Source organism: Colossoma macropomum, unplaced genomic scaffold (assembly GCF_904425465.1).
Source record: "Colossoma macropomum unplaced genomic scaffold, Colossoma_macropomum, whole genome shotgun sequence".
NCBI lineage: Eukaryota > Metazoa > Chordata > Actinopteri > Characiformes > Serrasalmidae > Colossoma > Colossoma macropomum.
In genome coordinates, this window is record NW_023494789.1 from 43187433 (window position 1) to 43204768 (window position 17336).

General features: G+C 43.4%; 1 pseudogene; it reads left to right on the top strand.

Annotated features, from left to right (window-relative positions):
- Positions 1-248: 248 nt before the first annotated feature.
- Positions 249-5009, top strand: LOC118807659 (annotated as a pseudogene).
- Positions 5010-17336: the final 12327 nt, after the last annotated feature.

Sequence of the window (17336 nt, forward strand, 5' to 3'; positions counted from 1 at the left end):
ATATTGGGGTTTCAGTTAGTCTTTCCTCAGGGTATCACCCACAAACAAACGGACAGTGTGAGCGAGTAAATCAGGAACTGGGAAATATTTTGAGGGTTTTCTGTTACGAGAACCCCTCGGACTGGGCGGAATACTTAATATGGCGGAATACTTAATATGAGATCGCACAAAATTCTCTAACCAGCTCTACTACAGATATGACCCCTTTCCAGTGTGTTTTAGGATATCAACCCCCCTTAGTGCCTTGGATGGGTGCTCAAACGGATGTGCCTGCAGTGGACCAATGGATGAATCGGAGTGAACAGGTGTGGGAGGAGAAACACCAACGCATCGAGAGTGTGATTCAACGACACAAGGAGAAAGCGGATCGTCATAGAGGTCCAACTCCGACATTTCAACCAGGAGATCGAGTATGGCACCCAGGACTTCCGCAGACCAGAGGGAAGTTGCAAAAAACTCCAGCCCAAATACATAGGACCGTTTAAAATTGATAAACGAGTCAATGAAGTCACATATAGGTTGAAATTACCCCCAAGATTCAGGGTTTTGCGTTCTTTTCATGTTTCTCTTTTGAAACCTGTTGTTGCAGGGCCCTTGGATGAGGCGAACCCGGATGGCACACCCCCACCACCAGAACAGATAGATGGGGCACCGGTATACGCTGTCCGTGGGTTGTTGGACTCGCTGAGATGAGGCGGGATTCTGCAGTACCTGGTGGATTGGGAGGGGTATGGTCCGGGGGAGCAATGTTGGGTCGATGCTAAGGATGTGCTAGACCCCGCCCTCATTGCGGACTTCCACAGTCGGCATCCAGAGAAACCTGCTCCTCGTCCCAGGGGTCGACCGCACAAGAGGCTCACCAGCTCTCTGCCGCCTCGTCTACGGAATTCCCAGTAGAAGGAACCGCGAGTCCAGCGCCTAGGCAGTTCTGGGTCTGCCTCTGTTCCAGGATCCGGTGATGTGCGTGGTGGTCGTCTGGGTCGTCCTCGTTCCAAGGTCCGCCCGGACTCTTTGGGGGGGGGACTGTCACGCATTTGCCAGTATCACAGCAAGATATGGACTCCAACACCCACAATCCTCAAGGGGATCACATGACTTCTGACCATACATCACGCTCCTATCAGCGCTTTCGCTCTCCGGAGTATTAACTCTTTGCACCTGTGTTTTAGATCATATGATCAGGACAGCATAGCTTATAAGCCCAGGCTTTAGTGAGGATCAGTGCGAGGTATTGATTCTTTACGAACCTACTGAGCGTTTCTTCTGATCTATTGTCTATTGTGTATTTGACCTTTGTTTCTCGTTCTTGACCCTGCCTTTTGCCTTACCCCATTTGGATACTGTTGCTGGTTTTTGTGCTGTTCTGTGTTTTTGACCTTTTTGGACTGTTTTTTGACCTTCCCTTTGTCTTACCCCTTTGGTTTAGTTCACACGGTGATCTGATCATCGTTGTGTTTTGTGGCTGCTTTTTGGTTTTGACACACGCTTGGTTTTTGACTACGATTTTGGTTAACTCCATTAAACTGCCTTTCACCCTTTTACACCGCGAGCATCTGGATTCTGTTGAATTGTCACAAGTTATTACAGTTAAAATGCATATACAATGATCATAACCCCTAAAATCATCTACACATCCAGTTGGCCACCCTGAATAATGTAAGATAATTACATAAATAAATACATACAATAAAGTTTGTATTAGTTTTGCAGAGCTCCTGAAACGGGTGTTTATCCTATGTCGCAGCAGTCACGTGACAGTGTATGGCGTTGAAATAAAAGAATAAATCTATGTAACCCGTGGAGCAATTGGGGGTTAGATGCCTTGCTCAAGGGCACTTCAGTCACGTACTGTTGGCTCAGGGGATCGAACTGGCAGCCTTCTGGTCACAAGACTGGTTTCCCAACCTCTCTCCCACAACTGCCCCCAATTTTTTTTTTAATTTGTTAAGAAAAACTTCCAGCCCATGACTGCCCCCAGATTTATTAAAAATCTGTTCTTTTTTCGTGTCAAAGTCAAAAGATTAATCGGTAGAAATCTTATTTTGATACCCCTCATCAACAATAATTACAAATAGAGGTCAATCTATTCGTTCGCCCCCGGATCCCCCGCCCGCTCCGGCGCAGTCTCCGCGCACGCAACACGGCCGAGAGCCGAGGATTCAATGTCCCTGCTCTCGCTGCTGACCTCTCCCTCCATCCTGATCATTCTTTCGTTTCGTATTTGCTGGACGGCCTTATCTTTGGCTTTTCTCCTGGACTCGTTGTGCTTCCTGCCTTATCCCTTTCATGTCGCAACCTCCTCTCCGCTCTGTCCGAGCCTGACGTTGTGTCTTCCCTTTTAGCCAAGGAAGTTTCGGAGGGTTTCATGATCGGCCCTTTCGCTTCTGCTCCCTTCTCCACCTATCGTGTCAATCCTATTGGCGTCGCCACTCGTAAATACTCCGGCAAGAAACGCCTCATCATTTATTTGTCTGCCCCTCACGGCTCTTCAGAACCATCCATCAACAGCCTCGTGCCTAGCTCTGATTTCTCTCTTCACTACGCTACCGTGGACAATGCTATATCGCTCATCAAGCAGGCCGGCCGTGGAGCTTGGCTTGCCAAGGCTGACATTGTCTCGGCTTTTAAGGTCCTCCCTCTGCACCCTGATCTTTGGCATCTGTTCGGAGTTTGCTGGGATGGCAGATTTTACTTTGCAGTTCGACTCGCCTTCGGATGCAAAAGCAGCCCCAAGATTTTCGACACTCTGGCCAAAGCCTTGTGTTGGATCTTGCTGAATGTTTGCAGACTACCCTACGTGCTTCACCTCCTCGATGACTTCCTCGTGGCAGTCCCCCCTTCCTCCCCGCCTGCGTATGGCCTCCGCACCCTCTCCTCTGCATTTCAGCGTCTCGGTATCCCCCTCTCTCCAGAGAAGACATTGGGTCCATCTACCTCTCTTGAGTTCCTTGGCATTCAGCTGGACTCAGTCTCATTTCAGGCTTCCCTTCCACCCGATAAGCTGGATCGCATTGCTACTGCCCTGTCAGAATTTGTGCTGCAGCCTCGATGCTCAAAGCTTCAGCTCCTCTCTCTTCTTGGGCATCTCAATTACGCAATTTGAATAATACCTCAAGGTCGCTCTTTTATCTCCCACCTCCTCAGCATTGCCTCCTCGGTTCCCTCACTTCAACACCGCCTCTCCTTGGACGACGCATGTATCTCAGAACTCCGCTTCTGGCTCTTCCTCCTCCAGCAATGGAATGGCATCTCTTTCTTCTACGAAGACGCTATCCTAGTCCCTGAAGATCTGCAACTATTCACTGATGCTGCTCCCTTGATAGGCTTCGGCGGCTTCTATGGCGGCCGCTGGTTCGCTTCTCAATGGCCTCCGGAGTTTGCTTCGCTTTCATTTGAATTAGGTGATTCCTCTGCCTTGTGGGAACTCTACCCGGTCGTCATAGCCGCACTCCTTTGGGGACACGAATGGACACGATGAGTGATCCTTATCCACTCCGACAACTCTGCTGTTGTTCATATGATAAACAAAGGACGATCTAAATCCCTGACACTCATGCCATTCTTACGTCGCCTGACTTGGCACTCAATCAAACATCAATTTATTCTTCGAGCCATTCACATCCCAGGCCATTCAAATGCTATTGCTGATTCTCTCTCTCGTTTTCAATTTCAGAAATTCAAAGCCTTGGCACGTCAAGCAGAGCCTCATCCGACACCAATTCCTCCATTTTCAGACTCAATCCTCCAACTGACCAGCAGTTCTTTCTGCCCCTCGTACCCTGTCAACCTATTGGTCCGGATGGAAATCTTTCCAGCGCTTCCACGCACTCCACAGCATTCCGTTCCCTTCAGACAATCTGTCAACGACAGCTGCTTACCTCACATTTGCCAGTTTATATTTAGCCATTCGCTCTTCCACCTTAAAAGTCTATTTAGTCGGGATCAATTTCTTTACAAAGCTTATCAACGGAACCCAACACACAACAGCTAACCACCCTCAGATTATACTTTTACTAAAAGGAATCCAAAGAAATGAACCTCGCCTTCCACCACGCCAGCTGCCCTTAACCTCTGACATACTCCACCACTGCATTCAGACACTCCGTGCTGGTCTCTTCCCCAAAGAACTATCCACTACATTAGAAGCTCTGTTTCTCCTCGCCTTTTTCGGATTCCTGAGATGTTCAGAATATACAGCTCAAACAGAAGCTTTCAACCCTGCTCTACATCCCTGCCTATCAGACTTAACCATGTTAAACTCAGATACCATGATCTACAACATCAAACACAGCAAAACAAACCAGTTTGGTAAAAGCATTCCTTTGTACTTATTTAAAATCAACTCTTATCTGAGCCCATATGAGCCTCTGGCACAGCTACTCCAACTCAGGCTCTCTCAAAACGCCCAACAATCAGACCCACTTTTCATTACAGAAACCGGCTCCGTGGTCTCCCGTCGCTGGTTCCACAAACTCTTACGCCTAGTTCTTTCATTATCCGGTTACCCTCCGGAACAATTTTCTGCTCATTCCTTCAGAATCGGAGCAGCTTCTTCTGCTACTCGCCAAGGGCTCCCCGACCATATGGTCCAACTACTCGGACGATGGTCCTCGCAAGCTTACCATGGCTACATACGCATGCAAATCCAGGACCTCCGCCAAGCTCACAAACAGCTGGCCTCCATCTAATCCAGAATTTTTGGGGGTCGGCCCTCTCGCGATCCACAGAGGCCGTACTGAACTCCAGCCCAAATTTTCCTCAGAGTTCCCCTCCTATCATTATCTAACTTACCAAGGCGTGGTCTGCATTCGCAAAATGGAGTTATGGCATAACTGAAGTTTGAGGAAAGACCACGCCTAAACTCCTCCTTCCCAATTTCAGCTTCCTATAAATACCACTCCTTCACTCCTCCCACTCGTGACGAAATTTCGCACCCCTCCTCCTCCCCTTCTCCTCCACCTTGTCCACGCCTGCACTCAATCTTGGTAGGGGGGTCGGCCCTCTCGTGATCCACAGAGGCCGTACTGAACTCCAGCCCAAATTTTCCTCAGAGTTCCCCTCCTATCATTATCTAACTTACCAAGGCGTGGTCTGCATTCGCAAAGAAAAGTTTGATTTATAGCCAGTCTACCTGTAGAGTTTTAGTTTAGTTTAAAGTTCCTATCCATCTCCTTAACTGCAAGCGTGCTGTCTCTCTGTATGCTGAGCTCTGTTGTCACATACTAACAAAACCTCTGTCACTGTGTGTCTGCAGGAGCTGGTGAAATAGTGGAACTGGATATAGTACTGGGAGTCTAGACAAGTGTAATAGTTTGTTGATGCACAATACCAGACAACTAGTAGTAGGAGTTCTTCAGCTGTATGGGGGTGGAGATGTTCAATAAAGGAGAGTCTTGAGTCTTGAAGTACCCATGAGATACTGGAGTAAACTGGGAAAAGCCCTCTACAAGCCCTTTGTGACAACAAGTTATCTGAGCAGCTACAGAGGGACCCAAAATTAACCTTGCAGAAAGCACTGAGAGTTCGCCAAAGCAAACTTGTAAAAAAACAGCAAGACATGCTCAGAAATAATTTCAAGGGAGAAAGTGCATGCTCAGATGTAGATGCAGTGAACGTGCAACGAAAAACCAGCAGAAAAATTAAAAAACGAGACCCCTGATAAAACCGAATAATTTAGGTCCCCTGATAAAACCGAATAATTTAGTTAAGAGAGAACAGCACATACTGCTGGCAGTGGAGCACATGCTTGGACAACTTGAAGCAGCTCACAACAATAATGACGCCATTTGGTAGATTCCGTTACAACCGTTTATGTTTCAGCATCTCATCCATGCCAGAGCATTTTCAAAAACGCATGTTCCAAATGTTGGATCTTGGAACTCGATGGAGTAGTGTGCCAAATAGATGATGCGCTGGTGTTTGAGAAAACACTGGCAGAGTGAAATTCCTTGGCCAGATTGTTAAAGGTGTGGGAGTCAGTGTAGATCCAGCCAACGTGAGAGCCATATCCAACATGCAGGAACCATAGAAATGTTAGTGAGGTCTGAAGGTTCTTAGGAATGGTAAATCATCTTTAAATGTCTACCAAACCTAGCTGAACGAACCAGGCCTCCAAAAGATCTGCTGAGGACAACAAACATGTTGTAAAGGAAACTGCACAACAGCAAGCATTTGATGAAATAAACAGAGAGCTGAGTACTCCACCTAGACATGCACTGTATAACACGAAAGCTGAAACAGTTGTGTCAGCAGATGCCTCCTCCTATGGACTGGGAGCAGTCCTGCTCCAGAAACAAGAGAACAGGCATGTAAAACTTGTTTCATATGCTTCCAGAGCATTGAGTGCCATGGAACAAATATATGCACAAATTGAGAAGGAAGGTCTTGTTACCACCTGGGCACGTGAGAGGTTCGGGCATTCCATTCCATATAGAAACGAATTACAAACCTCTCGTTCCTTTGGGGTCGAAGGATTTGGACAAGCTCCCTCCACACATTCAGCTACACCATCTCTTACATGACAGTTAAGAAGATAGCTTCAGCAGATATCTTGCCCCATGCTCTAGTTGAGAATGCAGATGATGCACAGCTAGGGGAGGGAGCCAACCTTTATGTTGAGACTGAGATATCCAATCTGCCCACAACAGAAAAATGCCTGGAAGAGATAAGCACACGTCAGCAAAAAGACAAAGTCCTCATACAATTGAAATAATTCTGTACTGATGGATGGGCAGACAAATTTTCAGTAGACAGGCCTTCTAGTGTTACCTGCAGTGGAAAACTCACAGTGCAACACTGCTTGGTCCTAAAAGGTAGTAGAATTATGATACCACAATCACTCAGAGCTAACATCTTAAGATACATGAGGGACACTTTGGCATCACCAAGTGTAGAAACAGGGCAAAACAGTCAGTATGGTGGCCTGGCCTCATTGCAAAAAATGATTAAGAAGTGTGATGGTTGTGCAAAGGAGCAGACATATTTCAAAGAACCATTATTTTAACTGACATCATAGAGAATGCAGTCTGGCTCATTTGTTCCCAGTTGAGCATGTGTGGGTAAAGGACACAAAAGAGACGGCAACAGTTGTAAGTCATGCAACTGCAGCAAGATCCTACTATGTGGACACACCTAGAGGCCTTGTGAGGAAAGACAGTCATTTAGTGGCGACACCTGTGGCATCAATCAAGTGACAAATCAACTGGCTGCCTGACAGCACAGTAGCAGCAGATATCACCATCCTGTGATTGTGGGGGCTGTCTACCCCAACCCTCCAGTTTGGTAAAATAATTGAAGATCTTACCAGTGTTCTCTATTTTGTTATGCTTGTAGATATAAGAGCTTGCATTGTTTTCTTGCCCCATTGAACAGTCAAAGAAAGACTGAAACATAAATATATCACATGATTGTTGCTGGCACAAACAACACAAACAGACAGTATATGATAAAATGTTTCAGAGTTAGGAGAAGCTGAAGTCCCCATCCTATTCTCCTCATACTGGCATCAGGGCTGAAGCCCTCAGCCTCTCCCAGATAAGAACAACTTAGCATATCATTAAGCAAAAACAAGAAACACACTCTGCCTTTAGTGATTATTGCACAACCATAGTGAAAAAGCAAATCTGACATGCACATGGGTGCATAGTCATGCAAGGCTTAAAAAACAGCATTCTCATAAATGAGTTCAGCTATAAATGGCATGATTTGTTGTGCAAAAGCATGATTAACAGAGGATGAAATGTATTTCATAATTAGAAAATGAATACAGGGCAATATGCAACATCCAAAGAACACCAAAATGATCAAAACCATCAGCACAATTGCCCCAGTCTTCATAAAAAAAGGCTCCCCACTGCCCAAGTAGTCCTTGCAGCCACCCCGTAAGCCAATTATTGACTCCCGCATTGGCCTCAGATCAATTGAAGTCAGCTTGGTTAAGACCTAAGTGAACATATCTTTAGGAGCGGTGTTATTTGGAATTAAAGTATAACACTTATCATCAAACAAAACACACAAGCCCCCTTGCTCTGCTAAAATCATATCATTAGCTAAGTTATTTTGCCAGGCCATCTTTGATGTTGTGTCTATTTGCTGTCCCAATGCTTTAAAGGTGTCCCGAGTAAAGTTAGCAATGTGCTCTTGACTGTAATACACATATTTTATCCAGTTGACATTCTTATTAATGGTCACCCACCAGAAGAAAGAGAATTCAAATCCAGCTGCAATTTGGTTTCTGGTGTTAAATTCTTTTGGGACCCCCCCTTGGGACACCAATGGCATCTGTGTATACTACAGGACCCTAGGTCAGAGCTGAAGTTCAGTACAAGAAGCTGATGGGCTCAAAAAGCATACATCAATATGAGACACCAACATAGCAACTACTTTGGCTGCCTGAGCGGATTGATATGGGAGTGAGCTTCAAGTTAGGTAGTTCACACATGAAGTACCCACACAAATATCCGGCTTGTGCCATTTGGTGTAGCAGCCACAAAGAGCCCTCAGTGCAGGTGGATTCGTCTTTTCCTATGATCAACTCGTCATAAGCATACAGTAAAACAGCACAGCCTTCAGACTGTGACACACTAGAGAGAAAAAAAAATACGGGCAAATTGATAAAACACTGTAGTAACCTAGTCCATGTGTATTGTTTACCTCTTAAATGTGAAGATTAAAGATGAATAAAGGCTGCGACTCGGGGTGTACCGGAATGCAGAAAAAAGCGGAGCGTAAATCTACCACAGTAAAATTCGAGTGGTCAGATGGAATGCCAATAATAATTGTAGACAAATCAGGGACAATATTGTTAACCCTTCTCAAATCTTGTGTGAAACACCAACCTCACCCTCCTGGCATTCGTACGTGGTTAACTGGAGTATTGTAGGGCGAGACAGTAGATATAATAACTCCCTGATCAATTAGATTGAAAAACATTGAATTACTGCTGCAATACTGTTTTCCTTTTTCTCTGATAATGGGTATTGCTTAAAACAGACAGGTTTAGTGGTAGATAATTGGGCCTTGTAGGGATCACAATTTAGGAGTCCCACCTGATCTTTGTGGGTGGCCTATTAGGTGTAGAGGACCAAGCTAAGGTGTTTGGGAAGGGCAAGGGGCTCATGCACAGACTGAAAAGTGAATGAAAATGAAGAATTTGTGCCCTCCGTGTCACGTAAAAGTATTTTACCACCATTAAAGGAGATGATGAAGTTTCATTTAAACACCCATTAGATTGAATAGGGAATTTGGTATAATAACAAAATGATGGAAGAGAGAAATGTTATGATCATTTGGACATGTCCCGGGTAGAGGTGGTGTTTTAGCGCATTGAATTGGCACCCCGCTCACTCAGAATTAATTGTGAATTAATTGTGGCACTAGAAATTGAACACAAAACTGAGGAGAGGAGACCCCGATCCTCCTCTCTCCCATGCTGTGGGGAAAGGGAGCTCCATCAGGACCTCAAATGATGAAAGCTTAGTGGTGCTTGGGGTCATTCCTACAACCTACCATTCCTACAACCTTGGTGGCTCCTGGTGGTACTTGGATGATCGATGGCCACGTCTCAAGCCCCTCTGGCCATCCTCCCTCTGCCATGGGTTCGAAACACATCACTCCTCCTTTGGGCCACGCCCTCACTCAGCACTTCACTGGATAGACCTGGCCTGACTGGATCACCATGCCTTCCTTCCTCACCTTCACTGTGCAGCAACATGACACTTCCTCTTTCCGTGGCTTTTGGGCAGCTGAGGCGACCACTTTTGTATCCTGCTGATCCAGATTCAGTATTTCACTCACCAGGGCACTCAAACTCAGGGGGTCAGTAGCATCACCATTTCCTTTAATTAGTTCCCCAATCACATTTATCCCCAGTAATGGACAGTCTAGACAGCTCTTGGAGGCTAGAAACAGGACCCGGATGGAACACCTGCTTTGTACTCTGCTCAAGATCTCCCGGTCTGCCTCAATACAGCCATCAAATGGGATGTGGGAGCCATTAGCAGCAGTCACATACAAAGGTTCAGCCAGCAAACTGTCCAAAGACTTGACTTTCACATCTGGTAGAGTGGTCTTCACCCACTCCCTTCCAACCATACTCACTTGGACCCCTGTGTCTAGCAACATTCTTGTCTTGACTCCATTGATCACACAGGAAACTAAACATTTGCCCCCAATTACTTGGGCAGTTCGTCGTCCATTGCTGCTGGTTTCATCAGGCCACTCTATTGGTTGTTCAGCCTTAGCAGCCTGCACTTGGATGGGGGACATGTAGAATGGTTGGGTCACTGGCCGTTCCTCCCCAGTGACCTCACCCTGTTTTCTGACTCTGGCCAGCTGTTGCAGCCCACAGTCCAATATCCTACTTGCCCTCAGCGGAAACAATGTTGGCACTGCTCACATCCCTCCTGGTTCCCTCCACGACATCTTCCTTTAACACTCTGATGCCGAGTGCTGGTAGATAGTCTAAACTGGGTGGTGGCTGGTGAAGCATGCTGAGTGGTGGCTGGTGGTACAAACTGGGTGGTAGCAGTAGGTAAATATTGAGTGGTAGCTGATGGATACTGGTTGGTGTTGGCAGGAGGTACAACCTGGGTGGTGGCAAGAGGTAAATACTGAGCTGTAGTTGATGGATACTGGTTGGTGGTGGCAGGTGGGGACTGGATGATATATGGCAGCGTGGTGTTGACCCAGGGAGGTTCCGGCTGGCCAGCCTTCACCAGCTTCTCCACACTCTGTGTAAGCACAGCCACTTGAGCAGTAAGTTGTTAAATGGCAGTCCGGTTGGCTTCAACTCCTGCTTCTACCAACATAGGTTGTTGCTCCTGCACCCCAGGTCACTGTGTAGCACTCACTGTGGCTCACTTGGGCTTACTCAGGACAGCCAAACGCTTAGCCCTCTCTGCTTCCTCAGTGGCTAATTTAGTTACTTGATCTAAAATTACACTGTCTGAAATCTGAGGATCACTAAGGTAAGACTTCAAATTACGCCTAATTTCACTATTTGTAAATTGGTAAAATTGGTAAAAAAGCTGCAACATCACTGATCTTAACAACTTGAGTAGTAGCCTTTGCCTGTGTGTTCCCCATCCCCCCAGAGTCTCTGCTGAAATTAACACTGCCTGTTGGAAGGGTGGTTGCTTGAGGAGGAGGCACCATACTGTCCCTTCTCAGAGCTGAGGTTGCAGAACCCTGTCCCTGAGACAAAGGGCTAGACTGATTACTTGAGCCTGATTACTTTTATTCCCAAAAGTTCATTGATGTCATCATGGGCAGCTAGTAGGCAAGCCATTCCTTCATCTTCCAGCTCCAAGTGTTTTTCACCTTTTAAGTAGTCTATGATGTAATAGAACAGTTGTGGCTCAGAACATTCAGACAGTTCCGGATTATCTTCTCCTTCTAGAGAAGATGCCAGTTTATACAGTTGAGACACATTGAGCAATGGACATCTCTTGTGTATGTCCCACAATAACACTTGCCGCGGTTCTGAGGACACAATTTTCTCTGGATCCAGCTGCTGAAATATCAATAAAAAATAAAAGTTTTAGTTTTATGATAATATGTCACAACAACCTCTGTCATTTTAGTCTGTCCAGTCTCTTGTGACAAACCAGGATGAGTGATTAACATTTGGAGTGGACATCAGTTCTAGAAATTGGATTTTCTGTTACTCACAGAGTTTTGGTTCAGAGCCAAACAGCAGGCCTACAGGAAGAGTCTTTTATTGTCCTATTGTATAACTTCAGTAATTAATAATCTCCTCACTGGGACCAGATCTGGCTCCTGACAGGGACCTAAAAAATGGAAAATTTGTGAGTGCCTCAATCCAATTTTATGGCTGTAATCTAGACTGTGATGAGTCCAAACTATTAGCTTTGGAGTTGTGGAGAGGTCTTGTAAACAAACTGTGTTTTCACTGCTGCATATATGCTCTCTAATAATGAACTATTTGTATGTTGACAGTAAAGAAAAAAAAAATATGACGAAGCAGATAAGTAAATCTCACAATAGTGCCAATTGCATGGATAACTTGCATATCTGTGAGGGCACCATTAATGCTGAGGGTATATCCTTACTTCTTTCCAGGGATGGGAGAGTAGCTAAGTAGCATGCTACTTTTTGTAGGTAACTACAATTTTTTGTAGCTAATAGCTGTAGTCGCTACAGTTTTATGAAATGTAGCTAATAGCTGTAGTGCCTAAAATTTTTCGTGTAGCTATAGCAAAAGTTACAATTTCACTACAGGCTTCAGGCAATCTGCGCAAAATGTGAACCATAGAACGCAGCCGTTAACTGGGCTGGTGGCGATTGTGTAATCCTGACTGAGCCATGGACAGTTCGAGGAAAACTGTCACACGCTGGTCCCAGGCACTGATCACCCCATACTAGTAGGCTTAGCGCATGGGTCGCAACCGAAATGTTAGGAAGAGCCATTTTGTCCTTTCAACAAAAATGAAACCACCTTGGGAGCAACTATCATGTTACATCCGATTTACCATCATGGCTGTAAATAAGTCTCAGTATGTGCTGATGTGCAAGTAAAGGCTAAAAATATAATATAAACGAAAACGCAGACTTGCTTTGCTCTGCTTTAAGCTTTAGATCAGCTACAGCTGCTTTTCTCGCACTTCAGTCAGGAAACTTTTAAGCGAGTTTCTTGTAAAATGTCTCTCAATGTTTGACTTTTTACCAGGCTGAAGTCACTTCTCATTCTCCAGCTTATCGTTCAAACTGTCCCGTTCCACATTAAATGATGCCTGAGGCGCCAGATTGTACTGCTGCACCATTTAAGGTGGAACGGGAGAATTTGAATGAGAATGAGAGTTTTGCGAGTTGTTGCAGATTAAACGTACACTATATTGCCAAAAGTATTCACTCACCCATCCAAACCATTGAATTTAGGTGTTTCAATCACTTCCATGGCCACAGGTGTATAAAACCAAGCACCTAGGCATGCAGACTGCTTCTACAAACATTTGTGAAAGAATGGGTCGCTCTCAGGAGCTCATTAAATTCCAGCATGGTACCGTGACAGGATGCCACCTGTGCAATAAGTCCAGTCATGAAATTTCCTCACAGACCTCCAAACTTCATGTGGCCTTCAGATTAGCTCAGGAACAGTGCGTAGAGAGCTTCATGGAATGGGTTTCCATGGCCGAGCAGCTGCATCCAAGCCTTACATCACCAAGCGCAATGCGAAGCGTCAAATGCAGTGGTGTAAAGCGCCGCCACTGGAGACGTGAGCCACACACTGATGAGGATTTTGAGGCTAAAGTGTTACTGAAGTTTAATAAAGGACTCTGAATGTCATGTCTGTACATATCTTGCTGATATGTTTAAATTGGGGCAATTTTATTTCAACAGTTGACAATGCATTGCACAAAATTGTTCCTTTTGTGTCTGGTTATTTTTGTTGATTTTTTTAAGGAAAAACCTGGAATGACTTTGCCTTTACTTAGTCTAAATTTTGTTGGATATTACACCTTTGGTTGTGTAAGTTTGATTGTTGGCTACACTTAAACTTACATTTTGGTGATCTTTTTGTATATTTGCAGTTTTTAAATTATATGTCTTTTTTCTGGCACATGATTAAATGCAGTGTCTTGTTCACACTATCAGTTGGGCTTGTTTGGTATGTCAGGTGGAGATTCACAAACATTCTGACAATTGCGCTTTAAAAGTAGCTAAAAAGTAGCCACTACATTTTCTGGAAAAGTAGCTAAATTGTAGCTAGCTACAAATCTTGGGAAAGCAGCTACAAAGTAGCTAGCTACTAATTTTCACTAGCTATCCCAAACCTGCTTCTTTCACAGCAAGACAGTGCCAAGCAACGTTCTGCAGAGTGTACATGCTAGACTGGCCTGCCTGCAGCCCAATCCTGTCTCCCTTTGAAAATGTGATGCATTATATCAAGCAAGAATGAGACAAAATTCCACTTTCACCACCACAACTGGTTTCCTCAGCCATAAAAGATTACAGAATGTTGTTAAAAGGAAAGGTGATATAACACAGTGGTAAACATGCCCCTGTCTCAATTTTTTATTTAAATTTTTATTTAAATTCAAATGTGTTGCAGGTATCAAATTTAGAATGAGCATCATATATACAGGAAAAAATTAAGTTAATAAATTGAAACATTACAACACAAACAAGTAAAACAAGTCCATTATGTAGTTTTCTAAAGTATGATTCACCACAGCTGTGTGTTCTGTCATGACACCTTGGTTGTGAAGATTTATTGCAGGCACGAAAATATGTTGTACACAGAAGGGCTGGTCTGAAGAACACCACTAATCATGTCATGAAAAACATGTCTGTTTCTGAGTCATAGAATGAAGTGTCAGAAAGCCAGATTTGCTGCTCATACACTGCACGAAAACACACATTTACAGGAGTAAATGCGCATCACACATTTTCTGAACTGCTTATCCTTCTGGGTCGCAGGGGGTGCTGGAGTCTATCCCAGTAGTCATTAGGCAGAAGGCTGGATACACCCTGGACAGGTCACCAGTCCATTGCAGGACAGACATATACATTCACACCTAGGGGCAATTTAGCATGCCAAGTTGGACATTCTGCATGTCTTTGGGAGGAAACCCATGCAGGCACGGGAACATGCAAACTCCACACAGAAAGCACCCTGGCCACCCACCCAAGGAAATGAACTCAGGTCCTTCTTGCTGTGAGGGGACAGCGCTATCCACTGCACCACCGTGCCACCCACAAAATATACTACCATATTAAATTATGTAAAATATGTTGGTCTAAAGCAAAGTGCCAGTATCATATATGACATCTCCTAATATTATGTGATGTGTTATAAGCAGTAAAAAAGAATACTCATTTTCAAATGTCCATGCATGTAAGACTAATTTAATTCAGATTGTTCAATTAGTTTTTTGATGTCTAACATTAACTGGTTGCTTGTCTCTGTCATACTACTACAATAATTGGATTAGCAAACAGGTTAAACAAGTGCTTTATATAGTTTTGGACAATATGATTCACCACAGCTGTGCTTTCTGTTCTGACACCTTGGAAGATTTATTGCCGGCACGAAAATATATTGTACGCAGAGGGGCTGGTCTGAAGAACACCACTCCTACAAGTGTAGAGCTAGATACCACTGTGGTGACTGACAAGAAAGGCCATAATCATGTCATGAAAAATATGTCTGTTCCTGAGTCATAGAACGAAGTGTCAGAAAGGCATATTTGCTGCTCATACACTGCATGAAAATGTTGATTTCTGATTTCTGGAGGTAAATGCACATCAGAAATGGCTGAAAATGCTCAGTTTATGGACATATATGGCCACATTTAACGGGTATCATAGCTTCAGTATACTGCCAGGCATGTCCGGAAACAAACTATTTTTCAAACAGGAATTTACCGATAGATGGCTTATTCTCTTATTGCTTAAAAATGTTGTTCTCCATTTCATATATGACTAAAACACTAGTTCTGGCTGACCAATAAGACTGTAATTAACTATAATAATGTCTAATAATAACCACAGCTAAATACAGCTATAACTACAAATTTATTATCTATCTATAAAAGACTGTTTTTAATTATCTTTTTTCCCCTCAAAAAACACTTCATTTTAAAGTTAATTTGAAACTAAAATGAAGCGAACAAATACTAAATTAAAACACTTTTTCATTTAATTGCTAAAACTGACATAAGGACATTATTAAAAAAATATTAAAATAGATATGAGATTTATTTTAATATGGATGCCTTTACATGCCCATTAACAAACCACAAATAACCTTCGGTCTAAATTACCATACTTTAATGGTACAATTTCAATTGAGACATTGCCTAAAAATATCATCCTTTAATCTGTCAAAAAGAAGCCTTTTTAATTTTTTAATCCTTGCTGTCCTGCAAGCTGAATTTTTCAGGTACAAAAGCCCATATTCTTTGTCCAGCTGCCGCTGTAAAATGCTGCACAGCTATGTGAGCTCACTGCTATGAAATCCAAGTGGCTCCACTACATATACTGGAAACACATCCAACATCATCTTCATCATATTGACCTTGATTCTTTTCCTGTCTTTCTGATGGTCTGGACTGTGGCTTGGGCATCAAACATAAAGCAAGCAAAAAATATAACAATGTTCCTATAGAACCAGTTATTTCTGAAATCCTGAGAGCAAATCCTAAGTATGACTTAAGAAACAAACAAATCACATCTATAGTTTTACATTTAAACCTCAGTCACTATGTCACTTTAATTTAATTATACACAATGTTGCCAGTTCCTTGAACCTACACTCACTGGCCATTTTCTACACCAATGTATTAGTGTACCTTGTAGGTTTACAATTACTAACTATGGCCCATATGTTGCTACACAATTTATCAGCCACTCTCTGCCTCAACCAGAAATGGAAAGGAACTACTGCTGACCAACCATTCTCAGCACAGCAGTGACAGAAACATATAGCGTTTGATGCTGCAGTGAGTGTATTGGAAGTATTGGGATGCTGAAATGTTGGAATATTGGGGTGTTGAATCAGTTATGCTAGATCAGGAAATGAAAAAAAAAAACTCTGTAAGTGTTGGGTCTGGACTGACCTGAGGAACCCCTGCATAAGTGGTCAGTTTCTGGCAGTAGAGCTGCACTTGGCTTGATGTTTTTGGATGGTGTTCCTCTCTCAACCTATCAGTGACACTGATGCATGTAAAAACTCTGATGTGTCCGATGCACTCGTATAAACACACACACAACTCTGTCACTGCTACCTTAAAAGTATTACTTTTATAAAGAAGTTATACAGGAGCTGAGAAATCATGCAAAAATTAGCCATGTGGCAAATGATTACAACACACATTTAATAACTGGAATGGAACAATATGGATAAATGTCATAGAAATGACATTTATAATGTAACAGTACTACAGCCTACAGTGTACTATATTTCCCTAACATTAAGTGTTAACGCTTTTCTAATGTTAAGCGTTTTAGATGTAAATTGAAAGGACACCCTGAAATTGAAGGGAATCCGTATGTCAACCTATATTATTGGAACTTGTCACCAAATTGCTCAATGTCTTGGGCTAGTTAGAATAAAAATAAGTTTCTAATTAAAACTTTACTTAGTAAGGGGTAACCTAACTTACTGCTGAGCATTTCCTTCAGCTGAAAGGAGGTAACTTTACTGTGGGGTAGGTTAAACCTGTGAAAGACAAAACCATTTTTAAAGCCAACCTCCAATACACAGTTGTACACTGCTATCGTATAACATTACATGTTAAAGTATGTAACTTAACTTAGCTAGATTAAATAAAACAATTGAGGTTCCAGCAATCTGTTCTGAAAATCCTTTCTCT